This window comes from Prionailurus viverrinus, chromosome A1 (genome assembly GCF_022837055.1).
Source record: "Prionailurus viverrinus isolate Anna chromosome A1, UM_Priviv_1.0, whole genome shotgun sequence".
Taxonomy (NCBI): domain Eukaryota; kingdom Metazoa; phylum Chordata; class Mammalia; order Carnivora; family Felidae; genus Prionailurus; species Prionailurus viverrinus.
Window position 1 is genome coordinate 100,629,574 of NC_062561.1, and position 19,017 is coordinate 100,648,590.

A 19,017-nucleotide genomic window follows, 5' to 3' on the forward strand; every position below is an offset into this window, starting at 1 on the left:
GTAACAAGGAACTGGAGCCACAGTAGTCAGAGTATAATTTCAATCTACTGTTATTCTTTTTCAAGGCTGCCATTTGAAAGGTTCTAGCTACTTGACTATCAGAAACACGACAGTATTCCGACAAAATTAAAAATCTCTCTGCTCTTCAGCCCAGATCTGAGAATATTTTTTTACAGTAAGTTGGAAATTTCAGGGTATCAAAAGATACAGAAGATACAAGCCCAAAGAATTTATACTATACCTTTATTTCCTTTCCAAGGCAATGCCAAGGGATATTCCAAATCGATTCTTGCTCTTTCCATCCTTCTCCCAAGGTTGTGAGTTGTCAATCAGCATTATCTAGGACCATCAATTCACTTAGCTCAGGGGGGGTTCATAAGGACAACAGAGAGGTGTACCAACCTCCTAGGCAGGCTCTGTGGTCAAGTTTGGTGACTGTCTTAAAAATAGAAAGTTATTTCCAAATGTTTTTGTTACCTCTCTGGCAAAGACTGTACGATCTGGGTGACAATTCAATTATAACCTTCTTAAATCATTTCAGGTAGGTTCACAGGTCTCACCTTATTTAGAGCACTGAGAGGAAATATCATTTCTGATCTATGGTAGAAATTAAATTGGAATCTGCCATCATTTCTACACAAAGGAACGCTCCTCAGAGAAATTTTGAAAACATTACACACTACACCCCCTTGTTACAGTACGCAGAATAATTCTACCCATGGAAAGATACACACCAGGCTTTAACTAGGAAAAATAGTTTGGCAAACTCATTTGTCTCCCATGAGAAAGATGAATTGACATGTCATCTTGGTAAAGAGCCCAGAGCTTTTTCCAAAGGTCTCCTACAGAGCTGCAGAGCGTTATGAACGTGACACAGGACACTGGTCCACAGAATACAGTAAAGGAGAAAGAGTTCTCCGTCCCTATTCCAGCTGGCCAGTCCAGGCCCTAATACTTCATGACTGTACCATCTCAATAGCCTCCAAACTAGTCTGATATCCTTCAAATTGTTCTTCACATGCTAATAGCCTCCCACACGGCTGGCAACATTTTATTTCTAAAAATGTAGTTCTAAGAACATTATTCATCAACTCAGAATTTTCTCAACTTCTCACCACCCTTAGGATGAGTGTAAACTCCTTAGAATGATTCCTTTATGCTCTGATATGAAGGTCTAATTCGCCCCTCTAGTTCCATTCTCCTTCATTTCCCCTCCGCCCAAGCCCATCAAGCTGAACTACTCACCTTTCTTCATTCCTTCAAGTCTCCACTCCTTTTCCAATATTCCTCTCTATTTGGAAATCATGTGCTACAGATAATTTATCAAGATACGTGACTCTGTGCTGCACAATGAGACTGGAATGCGAGTACAAGTAAATCAGGTATTTGTATGTCGCCAGGCCTGGGTATTGACAAAGCAGGACTATGAAAAGTTTACAAGAGTGAGGGCACATGATATGGTCTCTAGAATAGTCTGGGTTGAATAGAGAGACAGGTGAGATCTACAAATGGCTGCAGGACTAGGAGTAAGGCAGTGAAACAACTGATGGTCAAGGGAAGGGAGCTAACAGTTTCCGTTGTAGAAATAAAAGAACAAAGACATGAAATCTCTGAAGTTGAGCAGCTCTGCATGATGACAAATTGCAAATGTTGAGTGGCAAGTACAGACAATAAACAGAACTCCAGGATTTTTGAATTGGGAAGGTCAAGGGCTATGAGGCTAGGGTTTCGAAAAGCTTATACAGATGAAATCAGCCAAGTGAAGGCAGAAGATGAAGGAAAAAGGAAAATCTTGTTTTCACTGCCACAATCCTTCTCCAGATGGGTTGTCCTCTGAAGGAGGGGAGGAAGATGTCACTGAAAAGGCATATAAACCATCATACAACTAGATGGCATGGGCCTCAGCTCACTGAACAACCTAAAATCAAACCAAAATACATCTCATTTAACTCCTTGAAATAAAATAGAACTTAAGATAATGAACATTTAAAAACAATTCCTAAAAAAAGTACTTAAAGAGTTTATTTGTATTTTTATAATTCATTGAAAAAAGGAAGATAGATTTTTTTCTAAGCAAACAAACACTCAAAAGGCACATGTCCTGGACCAAATACACACAGTAGAGAGAACTGAAGTTTAATTATAACCACGTAAAACCTCCCAGAGTAAAAATATTGTAATCCACATTAAGATAACTAAACATTTCACTTCCTGACAAGATTTAAAGTGTAGTAATAAAAATGGCTTGCTAGATTCCAGAAGAGAAAAGAGAATCCTGCCCCTGATGTTCAACCAGTTTTTCCCCAGGAACTTTGTTACCAGAAGAGGCACTGCTGACACGGAGCACTACTTCCTGCTTTGGCTGTACCAACCCACAGAGATGTGAATAGATTTTTTTTTTAAGTTTATTTATTTTTGAGAGAGTGAGAGAGCAGGAGAGGGGCAGAGAGAGAGGGAGAGAGAGAACCCCAGGCAGGCTCTGCACCATCAGCTTGGAGCCCGACTCAGGGCTCAAACCCATGAACTGTGAGATCATGACCTAAGGCAAAATCAAGAGTTGGACACTGAACTGACTGAGCCACCCAGGCGCTCTGACATGAATAAATTTTTATTACACATATAATAGATACCCTGAAAATAGTTTAGGTTGTCTATCAAAGAAAAGAAATTTGCCATAAACCATCTGTTACAAGAAAGAAGAATGTTATTTCAGTAGACACCTTAAAAGTGGATGTACCTTTCAAATCAACATTCAAGTGTGCACGTGGTAACCATATTTTATTCCTATGGTTGTTTGTCTTTATCTTAAAAAGAGAATAATATTGATTGAGAAATCAGAAAGCATAACAAATATATTTTAAAAATCTAAATTTAGCTATATATAGTCAAACTCAGAGACGGTTATTAAATAATCAACCAACCTTTACAAGGTACTCCCCATTAACTGAATCACTGTAAAGTGTTGGAGATATTCATGAACACTGGAAAATAACATATCTTTCAAGTTGAACATTCTCAAAATCTGAAAGAGAAAGGAAAAAAGGCCATTACAAAATGTACTGGTGATGTCAGAAAATGGAAAATAAAACAATAACATCAATTTGATGACTTAACATTTTCAAAACCAGGTTTTATGTAATATGGTGATGTTCTAAGTGACCACCTAATGTTAGAAAATGTGCTGTTCCTGGGGCACTTGGGTGGCTCACTCAACTAAGCGTTGGACTCTGGGTGTTAGCCCAGGTTGGTCTCATGATTCATGAGATCAAGCCCCACGTCGGGCTCTACGCTGGCAGCGCAGAGCCTGCTTGGGATTCTCTTTGTCTCCGTCTCTGTCCCACCCCTGCTCATGCTGTCTCTGTCTCTCCCAAAATAAATAAATAAACATAAAAAAGAAAGAAAGAAAGAAAATGTGCTGTTCCCGCTTACCATTATGTAGTCACTAATAAGTTAAAAAAACTATGGTATTCTCATATCATTTCTCCATCAATAAATTGCTGTTTAGGGTGCTATATAATTAGAAAGATATTTTAAATCTGGAAAATAAAGAAGTATCAACTTGGTGTTTTTATTCCTATTCACTCACATACTTTTTATTTGTAGCCTAAGAAATACTATGATTATCCACAGATGATTAAGGTCCCCTTTGTGCCTTCTGGCGCTGTGAGACATATCTCACTGATGCTTCACAATAACTGGTAGAGAAATACATGAGACATGACCTGAAAAGAAATCATGGCAAAAAGCAATGCCTCCACCACTCATAAGCAGTGAAATTGAGGGCAAGTGTCTTAACCTCTCTGAGCCGCTATTACCTCCTTTCTAATGCCTACCTCCTAAAGCTGTAAGCAATCAGTGAGATAGTTTGTCAAAACTTGAGTGCAGTGTCTGACTTTGAGAAAGTGCTCAATAAGTCACAGTTTGTATTACCATTATTATATAAAACCAGTAAGTAAGACAGGATAGGCAGAAAAGGAGATAAAATATAACGCATCAAAACTGAGTGTCAGCAATAGAAGTGAGAAGCATTGCAGGAGCCCATAGTAGGGAGACAAGACAGGAACAAGGCAGTTTCCCAGAGATGCTTTCCTTGAGATCTTGCTGCTTGGTTTGGATTCAAAGACCGAGCTCACAAAAGAGACAAGAGACAAAGAGTACAGCAGGCATGACAGAGGGCCTGTGGCACACGCAAATGTTAGGAACTACCTCGGTGTAGCCAGAAGGATGCTGTTGGGGAAGATAAGGGGACCTTCAATTGAAGTTTAATGCAGGAATAATATTGGAGAAGATATAAATACCAAAGCAAGGAGTTTAGATACACTCGGCAAATAAGAACTGAACAAAGTTTTCTAAAGCCTGAATTTTTATAGGGATGTATTTATGTACACTGATAAGTTAATTGAAGTACATTGTCAAAAAGTACCTCCTGAGCTTTCTCAGATTGGGCCTTTATTTAAAAAGTCAAAAATATAAAATTAAGCTTATCTTTCCTGGCCCCTGAAACAGCAGTTAATGTGATCCACAAAACCTAGTACTCAAAACATGGTTTTTACATTTTAAATGAATATTGTTATTGATGGTAATGGAAAATAAGGATGTGTGCATAAAATTTCATCTTATAACCCCAAGCATTACGTTGTCCAATAGTTTAACCTTTCCCTACTGTAGCAGCCGTCAAGGAGGAGCAAAATGAATGATTAGAATTCATCTCCTCTCTCTTCTACCATTGGACATGCTAATGAGCATAAGAATTAGCAAAAAGCAGGAATGATGGGCCAGAGGTGAAAGCAGTAAATGACAAAAAAGCAAGTCACAAAAATGAAGAATCACTCCCTAAGTAATATAAAGTTGATTATGCGGTATTATGGATAATTACCCTTCAAAAGCACTTTAACAATGAAAATCATTTACAAACAGCTATCACTTGCATACTCCTAAAGGGCTCACATCCTAATTGCCCCTAACTGCACTTGTTATTGCTAAACTAATGCATGTACAACGTGGGGCTGGGGTCTTTCTTTCATGTCAAGGATAACACCGGGGTACATGAAAGCCCATCCAGTGTTCAATACTGCGAGGCACTAAGGAGTTAAGTGGATAATCATACAGGCACAGGAGCCAGATTGCCTGGGTCAAAGCCTGACTCCACCTCTAAGGAGCTTTTTGATCTCAGGCAAGTGTTCTTAACTACTCTGTGCCTGAGTTTCTCAGCTTTGAAATATGTGTTATAACAGTGCTGTCTAATAAAGCATACGTAAGTCCATACATACAAAACACTTGCAAGAGTATCAAGAACATGATAAAAGTCAACAGAAGTTAACTAATAATTAGCTGTGTAAACAAAATGATAAAGAATTTCCAGAACGGAAGGAATTACGTCTACATATGACAAGTGGTGGGAGTCAAGGAAGGCTTCAAAAGGAAGATACTAGTTAGACCTGAAGTCTTGGTATGAAGGAAAATGGAGAAAGGACAATTTAGAAAGAGAACAAACAAGACTGAGGAACATGGAGGCACCTGGTGGACTCCAATGGTGGGAAGAAGACCTGTCTTCTAGAAGTGGTGGGAAGTGAAGCCAAAATCTTGGACATTAGGATACACACTGGTAAGGAGGTTCTAAAGCTTGTTAAGGTTAGGAAAGACTTGGCTAGACATAAGATTTAGAAGGAACTTAGCAGTGTGGTAGGGTCCCCCAGCCTAAGGAGAGAGAATAAAAGGGAGAGAAAACTTCAAGGTAACCTGGCTATGTGCCAATGTGACAACATCCCTCATGACCTGTAAACTGAGACTACTTAATCAGACTACATGCTTGTGTGTGTTACCATATATGGAAGACAAAGAAATAGAAAATGTATAAAAAACTATGCCACATGACATTCAGGGCTCAGTTCTTCAGGTACTAACCCAACTGAGCGATGCTGGCATGAATAAAGTTGCTTCCTGGAAATTAAAAGACCTCAGTGTCATGACTCTGGGTGAGAATCCTGCTACAGCAGCAGTAGAAAGGCTTCTTGAGCTAACGGTGAGATAACCCAGATTCACTGAAGGATAGTATACTGTAAGGCTATCACTGCAGATTATTTAAATCCTAAATCCATCAGCCACTGCACATATACATATATGTATATATGTATGTATGTATGTGTGTGTGTGTATATAATATATAATCTTTAACAAAACTTTGTGTAACTACTTGCCATCATATGGTGCATATACTCGAGATCAACAAATTTAAATGATCTGCTCAAACAAACACAGCTAGTAAGAGGAAGAACTGAGTCTTCAAACATCCATGTCTATTGGGTGCCAGGGCCCTCGTTCTTTCCACAACATCTAGCTCCCTTCCCAATCTGTTCAATGGCATTAATCTAACACAGCCAACAGTAAGGACCTATACATGGCTATAAGCAATGTAGACGAACAGTGGATGGTTGCTTCCCAATGTCTTGACCATGAGCTATGAAAGGGGAAGGTAGCAAATGTAATTCTCAATTCCCTAGCATGAGTAATCAGCCTCTGAGTGAAAGAAAGATATTTTATGAGAAAGGTGACAGACTTAGTTTAAATATGTGGTGAATTTGAAGTGCCTTTGAGACATCCCCTTGGAAAGATTCAGTTGGCAGGTAGAAAGAGAGCTTGAAGCTTCCCAGCAAGGCTAGGCTGCAGACAGACTTAGGAGATATCAAGGATTGGGCGATAGATGGTAATAAGAAAAAGAGAGATTTGTACAGTGGAAACATGTAAAGAAATAAGAAAATGAGAAAGAAGATCTTTTGTTTGTGATACTGGCTTAAATCATTAGTCCTTGAGAAACCAATAATTTTAAGCCCTGTAATAGTTACTCCACTCTGCCAAACTATTGAAGTGTGACAACACTTATTAATGACACACATTTTTCAGCTCTTGTCAAATGCATTAATGCAGTCAAATGCATTAAAAGCATGCAAAGCATTGTTTAACTTTACCAAGCACCCCCTTACAGAAGTCATTAACCATCAAAATCTCTCTACAAGAAAAAGGCAAGAATTGCAATAACAGCTATAGATTAAAATTTGTGACTCCAACTAGGAGCTCAGCAAAATTATTGATAAAGCTGAACACAGACTCAGCTCTTCTGATTTACACTCCAGAGTATTAGTCAGTGGAGTGACTGCATCTGTCGTTATAATGTGCATCTGTCCCTCCTTGGGACTGAATTGAAACTAAATCAGTTCACACTGTTGTCTTAATAGCTCTAAAATTATAATTGCTATTTAATCACTACTAAATTGGGCTTGGCCTTGATTTCTTGGCAAGTTTTATTTCATTAGTAATATATTGAGTTTCTTTCTCTATTTTTTCCTATCTTCTTGCCAAACATCTCTTTCTAAAATGATAATATGCAAAGCCTCATTTTTTAAATAAAATTATAACCACAGTGTAAGGCAAATACGATTACAGATAAGTATCCTTTTCCATTAATAAAAAAGAATGCTACCATTAAGCATCATAAAAATATGACAAGTCCAGAAAATCTCTTTCTCAAGCACAAATTTCCTTTTACATGGCAGATCAACTTCACTAATACACAATACGTAAACTATGAAACTGAAATACGTCTCACATTTGTGTTTAAATTAGATCAAATTTCATCCCTAAAAACACATTATGTTGATACCAGCTTCCTTGGTAATTACATTCTTGAATCCAGTTCAGAGAAAGTGTCTCCAATAGTCTAATAAAGAAAAATAAAAATTGTGACTTGATTGTGCTTTTTTGATACCTACTTAGGAATAGTTAGAATGATGCATGCATGAAATTAAGAGGTATTTTAATAGCATTAAAGCATAAAGAATTAAACTGTATGCTTGACTGAATCACTGTAACTTCTTGCCCTTGGTTTTCTCAACTATAAAATGAAACAGCTAATGTTAAATTATTTTGAAGTCTTTTCTAGTTCTAATATTTTAAGATGAAGTGACAGTACCAAGGGCTAAGTGTAAGAGAACCTCTAGACCAAATTTCCCATGGCACTCAAGACCCCTCCCAAATGAGCAGAGCAACAAAGTAAACACAGGGGATTATTATATAAGGGCAGCCTGATGCCAACTCACAACCCTCCCACCCAACAAGATGGCTGGTCCCAACCTTCTCTGATAGAGACATTTTAGAGCTAAATGGCTCATACTCTTGATTCTTTTAGTTTCAATAACTATTACATGTATTCATTGACAAGTCTGGAACCAGAACAAGTATTTGTCAACCAAGGGACATCGTTAAAGCATACCTTCATAATTAGGAAAGGTAAAGAACATTTTGTTTTCTTTCCTATAATCCAAGATAACCTAAAATAAATGTCATAATATTCCTTCCACTACGCATATTTTGGATTTCATCACACCAAAACTAGACCCACGGCTGTAGTTTAAAAGTTTTAGTATGTTTCCCATGAGGATGCAGGAGTTCTGCTATTAAGACTTTCCTTTCAAGGTCACTGACACATGCAACTGAAGCATTTGGGAGGTAATTCTATGTTTGATTTAAGAGACAGAAGTTGAACTAAAATAAGCATATTGAGAAGCACTAGATGCTAAATTATTCGCTCAGGTTCTGTAACTAGAAAACTGGAATTAGCTTGTGCCTTGGGCACTAGTACATTAAAGTTTTAATATAAAAAGTTCTGCTTATGACTTTGCCCTGATGACTTCCTGTCACTTGTATGCCGAAAAAAAAGCCATATGGAAAAGCACATCAGGGCATGGGCAATAAGTAATTAACTGCTCCTCACTTAAAATCTTTTATCATACAAGGCAGAAACTGTCTCCTAATGACATTAACTTACTTAAAATGAATAATACATGGCAAAAAATGGGTCCCTGAAGTTCAGAAAGGGGATTTGACTCTTTTAGTGCATTGTACAGACAAGGCAAGGGCAATTCTCATTAAAGTGTTGAGCATATACTCATAGACCAATGAGGCACAGAATAATTACACATACCTCCCAAAAGACAAAGAACATTAATAATGTTACCTCATACACACCTCAAGGATCAAGACTGAAGGAAGTGATTACAGCATAAAGCGATTGTTTCTAAATGTTCCTGCAAGGGATCTGATTAAATTTTCATGATATTCTAAGAGATTCTTCCTTTCATATATCTTGAAAAGATGCAGAGTATATAATGAGTTTAGAGGAGAAATAATTTTTATTCTTTTCTAGGTTAAATTATTCATTGATTTATTAAATATCTAATATATTTATTTCATCCTTAAATATCTCATCTATTTATTTAAATAACATCAAGATCATTCTTTTCATGGGCAACTAGTAAACAAAACCAAACTTAATAATTTCAATGATAGGCTAAACTGTTTTCTTTGAGCAAATTTTAAACATCTTGGACAAGGTTTCAAGGATGTCCACAATGACAGTGTTTTATAATGCCACTGTAATGTTTTAGTATATCTAAGCAGTTTACAACGTAACTCTATTTTTTACTGAGGTCTTGAAAAATTACTCAGTAGTTAAAACAGAACATATATGAAAAGCAGCCATTTATCACAAATTCATAAACATTTTAACAGGAAAAATATGATTTCTGCTTTTAGATACTCTTTTAGTATAAAAATAAATGCACATGAAAAAATAAAAGGAAACTGTCTACAAGAATGTTTTTAATAAAATTAAAATTTCTTTTTTTAATTTTTTTTCAACGTTTATTTATTTTTGGGGGGACAGAGAGAGACAGAGCATGAACGGAGGAGGGGCAGAGAGAGAGGGAGACACAGAATCAGAAACAGGCTCCAGGCTCTGAGCCACCAGCCCAGAGCCTGACGCGGGGCTCGAACTCACGGACCGTGAGATCGTGACCTGGCTGAAGTCGGACGCTTTAACCGACTGCGCCACCCAGGCGCCCCAATAAAATTCAAATTTTTAATGAAAACATTTCTTAGGTATTCTTTGTCATTTACTCAATTTTTCACAGTGGATCATCTGATTTTGCCATGATAACAGTAATACATTTTTAGTCAATAATCTCAATGAGATAGCTAAAACTTCAAAATATAACTTTATTACTTTTTTTTATGAAATCAAAAGTGAATAAGACATAAATTTCTCACACAACCTCTGGAAGGCAAAGACCTTCCACAGTTTTACACAGCAATTATACCGGTAAGGATATTTAACATCCATTTGTAATAGGAATGGACATATTTTTGAAGAGATAAGATTTTTATTTTTATTAAAAAATACATTTTTAAATAGGAGGGAAGGACTCTAATTTAAGTAAATACATAGATAGATATAAGCATATGTGTTTGTGTCTGTGCATGTTGTGGGTTTTTTTTTTTTTTAATTTTTTTTCAACGTTTATTTATTTTTGGGACAGAGAGAGACAGAGCATGAACGGGGGAGGGGCAGAGAGAGAGGGAGACACAGAATCAGAAACAGGCTCCAGGCTCTGAGCCATCAGCCCAGAGCCCGACGCAGGGCTCGAACTCACGGACCGCGAGATCGTGACCTGGCTGAAGTCGGACGCTTAACCGACTGCGCCACCCAGGCACCCCGGCATGTTGTGGGTTTTAAAGCTAGTTCTGAAAGCTTTTTCCATGAATGGTTGAATTAAATTATTTTTTATTAAATTACTTTCAGGGTTTTTTCCCCAACTGAGAGACCAAAAGAAAGGATTACTAGGCCAAATGCAGAAAAATTGCTTTAGAGAATACTGTAAACTGCAGGTCAAGGCATACACAGTCATCTAACCATACTTCCTGCTAACTTAACCTCATGTAAAAACTAAGCTCAATCCAGGAGTAAAGACTTGCTCTCAGCTTCATGCTATGCAATGCTTCAAGGACAGTTAAAGCCAGGTGGTTTATGGACTATACAAATTAATGATATACACAGATAGAATGTTTTGTCCTGAAGAATGGAATCCTAGTACATTCCATCTTCAGATATGTGGTGATAGAGAAGGGAAGAGCAGCTTATTAATATCACATAGCACCCAGGTTAATAGCTATTGGTTCCTCCTCATCAAAAACTACCATCAGAAATTCTAATACCTACTTATGGAACTGTTTCTTAATATCAAAAACAAAACAGAAAGAATGGTTGTGCTCTCCTATTATCGGGTATATTACTGTTTGAGTTTAAAATATTGAAACATGGTAAACAACTCACTGAACACCAGTAAGTAAAAGGAAGCCCTGGTTAGTTATTAAAAAGAGATATGCCAAATGTTTATGTGTGATCATATTCCCCCATTCCAAATTGGCAATGTTTTAGTAGCGACTGGGAAATGATAAATGATAATTGTTTCCTTTTGAGCATCTGGACATATATCACATCCAGGTTTGGTTCATTATGGCTGAGTTTAGCACACATAGCTCATGCATTTTCTCATTTATCTGAAAAAAGGTACAGAATGAGGCTTCAGTCATCTGAATCAACAGCTTTGGGGTTAGATAAGTAATTTCAATTTGAAATTAGATCAATGAAATTCCTGAAAAGGTCTCACTCTTATAATCTTAGTTGTACAGATACCTGTACCAGTGCTGAAATACTGATCTATTTCTAGAGACAGCTAGCCTTCAGCTAAGATATTCTCTCTCTGTACAAAAAGCATATCAGCTATATATTTACTCAGCTTTGAACTCTAGGTGAAGTCATTTTACTGAATTATCACCAGGGAGTTAACCCAAAAAAGTATAGTTTTCTGGGTTTTACCCTGAGAGATTCAGATTCAGCAGATGTGGGACTGGATCCAAGAATTTGCTTTTAGTAAGTCTTCAAGTTGCTGGCAGCTTGGAAAGCATGCTCTGAGAAACATTTACATAAAAGACTGGAAGCAAATCTTTATGACTCTTAACAGTATCAATCTATTTATATTGTTCAAACAATTGCTCAGATTAAGAGTCACTGGAGTATATTAAAATTATGAAAAACTTGTGTGGAAAGCAAAATCTATCCGATGTTTACTCTCACATGGATTCAGAGTCTTCGTGCCTTCTTTTTCCTCTTTCTTCTTACATGCTCAGACACAAACACACACATACACACAATTTTTTAGATTGATCGGATGACTGATTGATTGTTCCATTTAAAATTTTAAAAACCATAAATCACAACTTTCAAAATTTGAAGTGTAAAAGGAGCACCTGGCTCTGGAAGTATTGGAACGTCTGACTTCCTTCAACTAAGGTGTGACCTAGAAAATGTAAACTGTGAAAATATGCTTTGGAAACTAGGAGAGAGTATTCATCAAATATGAAAACTTCAGAGGGCCATTATTAGTTAATGAGAGGATAAAATAAAGAATTTTATGTAAAAAATGACTAAGAGAAATGAATAAATTCATAGAAACAAAATTTACAAAGATTGGCTTAAGAAAATAGAAAAACTGAATAGTCCTATTGTAGATAATTGAACACTTTTTCACAAAGAAAGCTTCAAGCACAAAAGACATTGTCAATTAATGCTAAGAGACATTTAAGAAGAAATGAGGCCTATCTCATATAATCACTTTCAGAACAGAATAAGAGAACACTTAGGTTTATAATAGCATAACTTTGATGGCAATCACTGAAAGTCACATCAAGAAAATAAATTTATAGGCAAATCTTGCCCAAGAACATAGGTACAAACATCTTAAATAGTGTATTAGCAAAATGAACACAGCAGGATATAAAATGTGAAAAAAAAAAAAAAAAACCCTGACATTGCATTTATTTCGGGAATAAAATCATTTGCACTTAACACTTAAAAATCAATTTATCAATTTATTTCATAACATTAACATTCTAAAGAGAAAAAAATACATAATTATCCCAATTTAATACCCATGTGTATCAAAAATAAATAAAATTAAGAGAAGAAGGACAATTAATATACTAATCAGAATCTTTTTAGAAAATCTATGTTGCACTGAAAGGGGAAATATTGAAAGCTTTCCCATGTGAAATTGGGAATAAGTGTGATTATACCTCTTTCTAGCTTGTAGTTAAGATCTTGACAGTGCAACAATATAAGAAAAATAAATGATTAGAAAAGGAGTAAATAGTTATTTGCAGATAGAGCCAATAGATGATTGTGCACACAGAAAATTTAAAAGAATTCACAGAACTATTATAATTAATATGTAAATTTATCATGGATGTGGATTAAGTCAATGTTCAAAAATCAATTGCATTTCTGAATAACAATAAACAATGAAAAATTTTAAAAATTAAACGTTACTTTTACTACAGCATCAAAAATAACAAATACTTGGGAAGAAATCTAACAAAAGATTGAGGGGAATAAGCTTAGAAATTCCCTGACCCTGCACTGATGGGTTAAAAAGGCATAAAGAATTACAAAGCCATAGCATGTTCACACCCAAGTTTGGGTAAACAAGATTAGGTAAATAGATGTAGAGAGGGTGGGGCCGAGGCCCCAATACAAAGGTACATGAAGTAAATAAGATTAGGTATTCAGGGCAGATACTCCCCCCTCTCAATTTAGTACTATAGCAGAAAGCTGCTTTTGCAGGAAGGAAGGACCAAATTAGGTAAACAGGAAAACAGGGCTATAAACTGCTGCAAGGTGAAGTTGCCCAGAATGGAGCTAATTAACAAAAGAAAGGTGCCTTGTAGACCCTGAGGTTACACACTCTGTCTTATCCCCTAGGCTGGCTAAGTTAAACAGACATGGCGCCCTCATGTCTGCCGTTAACATCTGTCCCGCGCCAGGATTTTGGTTTCTATTGACCCAAACCCCTAACATGGTATATCTTCAAAACTCCCTTTCCCTCAGCCCATGAGTTCATGTTACAGATTCATTGTCTCTTTGTGAATGCCCATCATATTTGTAAGCCTTCTGATCTTAATAAATATGGAGCAGGAAGGACCCTTATTCGGGGCTCTTATCTTCTCCGGAACATTAGCCGTCTCTCGCATTTTAATCCTGTGTCCCGATTTCTTGCTAGACAAGAAAGAACTTTAGACCCAGAATCTATGACAAAAGATGTGCCAGATCTCTATAAAATATTATGGAGAATAATTAAAGAAAATCTAAATAGGGGTGCTTGGGTGGCTCTGTGGGTTAAGTGTCTGACTTGGGCTCAGGTCATGATCTCACCGCTTATGAGTTTGAGCCCCACTTTGGGCTCTGTACTGATAGCTCGGAGCCTGAAGCCTGCTTCAGATTCTGTGTCTCCCTCTCTCTCAGTCCCTGCCCCACTCATGCTCTGACTCTCTCTCTTTCTCTCAAAGATAAACATTAAAAAACAAAAAAACCTTTTAAGAGAGAGAGAAAGAGAAAGAAAGAAAGAAAGAAAGAAAGAAAGAAAGAAAGAAAGAAAGAAGAAAGAAAACCTAAATAAATGGAGGAATATAACATATTAGTGGATTCAGACTTAATATCCTGAAGATTTTTATTTGCTACAAATTGAGGTACAGTTTAAATTCTGTCCCGTTAAAACTCCCAATAATTTTTTTTGTGTGTGGAAACTGAAGAGTTTATTTTGAATTATATATTAATATGCAAAGAACCACAAGTAGCTTTCCAGGATTTCTCAACCAGATTTCCATGAGAGGATTAAACCCTAATGACCTAAAACTTCCATTTCATGATTTAACTTCTCTTCTATGCTTCAAGAATGGTGCCATAATTGAAAGAATTGAGAAAAATTATCATTCTGGTTTTTTTTACATTTTCAGTTCAGATGAAGAACATTAGTTGAGAAAGACTAGCAGAAAATTTTGAAGAAACAGAACACAGAATGCTATCACTAGATAATAAGATTAGTTCTGAAACTGCAGTAATTAAGTCAGTTGGGTATTGCAACAAGAGATAAACAGACTAATAGAAGAAAATTTTCAGGAACAAGTCTAGATATTTATGTCCCTTAATGTATAACAAAGACGCCAGTGCAGAGCAGTAGAAAAGGATGAGCTTTCAATAAATGCTGCTGTGTTAACTGAATGTCTACCTATGTCTGTGCATCTATGTCTATAAACAGACAGACAGATGAGGCAGAGAGAGACATGGATGGTTAGCAGGAAGGAGAAGATAGATAATTTTACCCCTACTTTTTCTATTAACCAAAATCAATTCTACGTGGCATATAGATCTAAATTTAGAAGATACAATAACACTTCCAGTAAGTAACATTAAGAAAAAAACCTTCATTAACTTAGGATAGACACAGAGTTTTAAACAGAACTCAGAACTAGCATGAATAAAAATTTTAATAAATTAAGCTATATTAAAATTAGGAACCCATGTTCATCAAATACCATAAAAAGTATGAAAATACAAGCCAGTGAGAAGATATTTACAACACCTATAACTGCAGAAGGATCCTGTAACATATGCAAAGATGTGTACTCATCCTCTTCAAGAAAGGACTCATTCAGTTATTAAGAGTGTGGTTAGCTGAGAGCCTCCAGCTATTAACACCTTTAGAGTCTCCAACTTTTGAGCCAAGGCCCCCCTATTTTCAGGATGACAGTGACCAAGGAAGTAACAGCCCAGGCTATGTTCTTCATGGTGAGGCCCCTAGCTACTGCCATGCCTTTACAATAACCTTTCTGCATTTTTAACTCTTTATCAGTGTCTGCTTCCCTCAAACACAAACTGACAGATTCATGTACAAACTACACACACACACACACACACACACACACACACACACACACACAAACTTCTAATAATCAACAGGAAAAGGACAAGTCATTTTTAATGGGCAAAGACATGAATAGGTACTTCACAAAATATAATATCCAAAAAAAGATGTTCAACCTCATTACTCCTCAGCAAATGGAAATTAAAACCACACTGATTTACCATTACATACCCACCAGAATGGCTAAAGTTTCAAAGACTGAAAGAACCAAGGGTCAGTGACCGTCACTTTGGAAAATTCTCTGGCAATATAAGCTAAAACAGAAAATACACACATCCTATGACTTAGCAACTTCACTCTTAGGTATATACCTGAAAGATGTGTGTGTGTGTGTGCATGTGTACATAACAAAAGACCTAGGTTGTGCATATGAAAATGCTCTTCATAAAAACAAAAAGATTTAAATGAATAAATAATTTGTACTACATTTATCCAACAGAACACCTTACAGCAATGAAAAAAAAGTACTACTACATGCAACAACATAAATGAATACCACAATGTTAAACAAAAGAAGCCACACTTGGGGCATGTGGGTGGCTCAGTTGGTTAAGTGTCCAACTTCAGCTCAAGTCATGATCTCATAGTTTGTCAATTCAAGCCCCATAGTTTGTCAATTCAAACTCTGCACGGATAGCTCAGAGTCTGGAGCATATTTAGGATCCTCTGTTCCTCTCTCTGCCCCTCCCCTGCTTGTGTGTGTGTGCTCTCTTTCTCTCTCTCAAAAATAAACATTTTTTTTTAAAAAGAAATATTCAACAACAAAAAAAGAAGTTACACTTAAAATAATCATGTTATGCCATTTCATTTATATAAATGAAATCAGGAAAAACTAATCAATGTGATATAAGTCAAGGTAGTGGCTACCTTTAAGAGATATGGGAATGAGGACAAGATCTTTTGGGGTGTTAATTTTCTTTTGCCTGATCTGAGGGGTAGTTAAATGGATATGTTCACTTTATAAATACCCTTTGAACTATATGTTCATGATTTGTATACTTTACTGAATATATTATATACCTAAAATTTAAAAAATATTTTTAAAAGATTAGAATGTTTTTGAAACTATTTAAAAAATTTTTGAGGTTCATTTAGACTTGACTCTAATTAATTCAGCCCCTTCTTGTATTAACATTGCAGCCTATATGAATGAACATTATTACTTCATACTATTATGACTATGAGGTAGTTACATTCATAAGTATGAACCATGAAAATCAGTTTAATAGCTTTGCAGTCATATCACACATTGTGGATGTTTACAATATAGCTGCATAAGGAAGTATTCGAGAAACCCCATAATGATGGGGTTATGTCAAAGGGACAACAGGAACCAAGTGGAAAAGCCCCCAGTGGCCAAAGTTAAAGCAATCTGAAAATGAAATAAACAAAGTAGTATTATATTGCAATCAAATGCATAAAACAAATATCCTGGATTCATACTGATAAAAATATATTATTTTAAAAAATAAGAACAGAATAAATATCCCATACATAAAAATTCTAAATAATTTGTGTAGATACTCTGCTCCCAAGAAGATGGAATATAATTCTCCACTCCTTCATTGTGTGTACATAATGATTTGCTTCCAAAAAATACAGTATGAGAAGGGGTGGAAGGATGGGAGAGTAACTTCACAGTGAAGATACCTGAGAAACACTACCTCAGTCAGATGAACAAGGTTACCATCAACAGTGATAAATCATGTAAATAGTATGTGCCCTAAATACAGTTTGATGAGAACTGCACTTTACCTTTGTGGTTTTCCAATCAAAAATCAATAAACCCAGTTTAATGAGATCAAAGAAATCCCAATCAGGAAACTTCAGTAAAATATCTGACCAATACTCCTCAAAACTGTCAACATCATCAAAACCAAGAAAAGTCTAAGAAACTGTCAAATTCACAAGGAGCTTAAGGATATATGACAGTGTAATGTTTTACCCTGAATCACCAGAAAGGCATTAAAAAAGATTAAGAAAATCTGAATAAAGTAGGGACTTTAATTAATAATAATGTATCAGGGCACCTGGGTGGCTCAGTCTTTGAGTGTGTCTGACTCTTGATTTTGGCTGGGATCATGATCTCATGGTTCCAGAGATCAAGCCTCACGTTGGGATTCTCGCTCTCCCTCTCTCTCTGCCCCTCCCCTGCTCGCTTGCATGCTCTTTCTCTCTATCTCAAAATAAATAAACTTAAAAAAATAATTTATCAATATTGGATAATTGATTGTGACAAATGTTCCATACTAATGTAAGATGCTAATAACAGGGGAATTGGGTGTTGGGACTATGGAAACTCTGTACTCTCTTTGCAATTTTTCTGTATATCGAAGACTAGTCTAAGATACAAGTTTATGTGAAAAGAATGAATGTGTTTAGAAAACTAGTTTGACATGTGAAATTATTTCTAAAGGAAAAAATGGCAACTTACACATATTAGTAAAAATTTTTTCTCGTATCTTTATTGGTTTGGACTAATTCTCAGTGCTTCCAAATAGTGTCTATTCCTTCATGGTCATCATCCTCAGTACTCATCCATGGAGACATTTAATTTTCTTTTATGGGATTTTGATTAGCATGAGTAGTATAAGGAATCAAAAAGATCTGGAATTCAGTGCCACCTTTGACACCAGCAATAAATGTGACTCAATAACCTCCTTATGTCCTCATATTTCTCATCTGTAAAACTGTGATCTAAACTACATTTTGTTAAATGCTAATATTTCTACGTATTAAAATACTCTGTACATACTAGTCTTTAGTAATGACTAATGAAAGCACATCTTATCTACAAAATCTTCTATAGTTTATAGTAGGCATAACAAGCTATTAATAATCCCTGATGGTGGAAAAACAAGAAAAATAAATGAAATAGAAAATATAAAATGAGTCTACTGCCTAATAGATTTTGTTGAGCCTCTCAGGAATTCAATTATTGCCAAATTTTCTAAAGATTCTATAAACAGGGGCTCAGTCAGGTAAGTGTTCAACTCTTGGTTTCACCCAGGTCATGATCTCACAGTTCCGTGGGTTTGAGCCCCACATCAGGCTATGTGCTGGCAGTGTGGATCCTGCTTGGGATTCTCTCTCTCTCCCTCTCTCTCTGTCCCTCCTTCACTCACACTGTCTCTGTGTCTCTCAAAATAAATAAACTTTAAAAAATTAAAATTAAAAAATAAAGATTCTGTAAACAACTTGAAAATCCAGGAGTAATTTCCTTATTTATACCATTTATTGATGCACTATGTATTCTAATATAGTATCATACATAGCAAAGCTGCGGAGATTTGAATGAAGTTTGCAAAGATTGCCTCAATCCTGTTCCATAGCTTTTTAAACCAGAGATTTCATAAATACTGAAAAA

General features: G+C 36.0%; 1 long non-coding RNA gene across 1 annotated transcript in view; it reads right to left on the bottom strand.

Annotated features, from left to right (window-relative positions):
* Positions 1-2,927: 2,927 nt before the first annotated feature.
* LOC125168180 (uncharacterized) overlaps positions 2,928-19,017 on the bottom strand; it is a 71,718-nt gene continuing 55,628 nt past the window's right edge. Inside the window, exon 3 of the long non-coding RNA XR_007153038.1 lies at positions 2,928-3,022. This is a non-coding gene — a long non-coding RNA (uncharacterized LOC125168180). The remainder of the gene's footprint in view (positions 3,023-19,017) is intronic.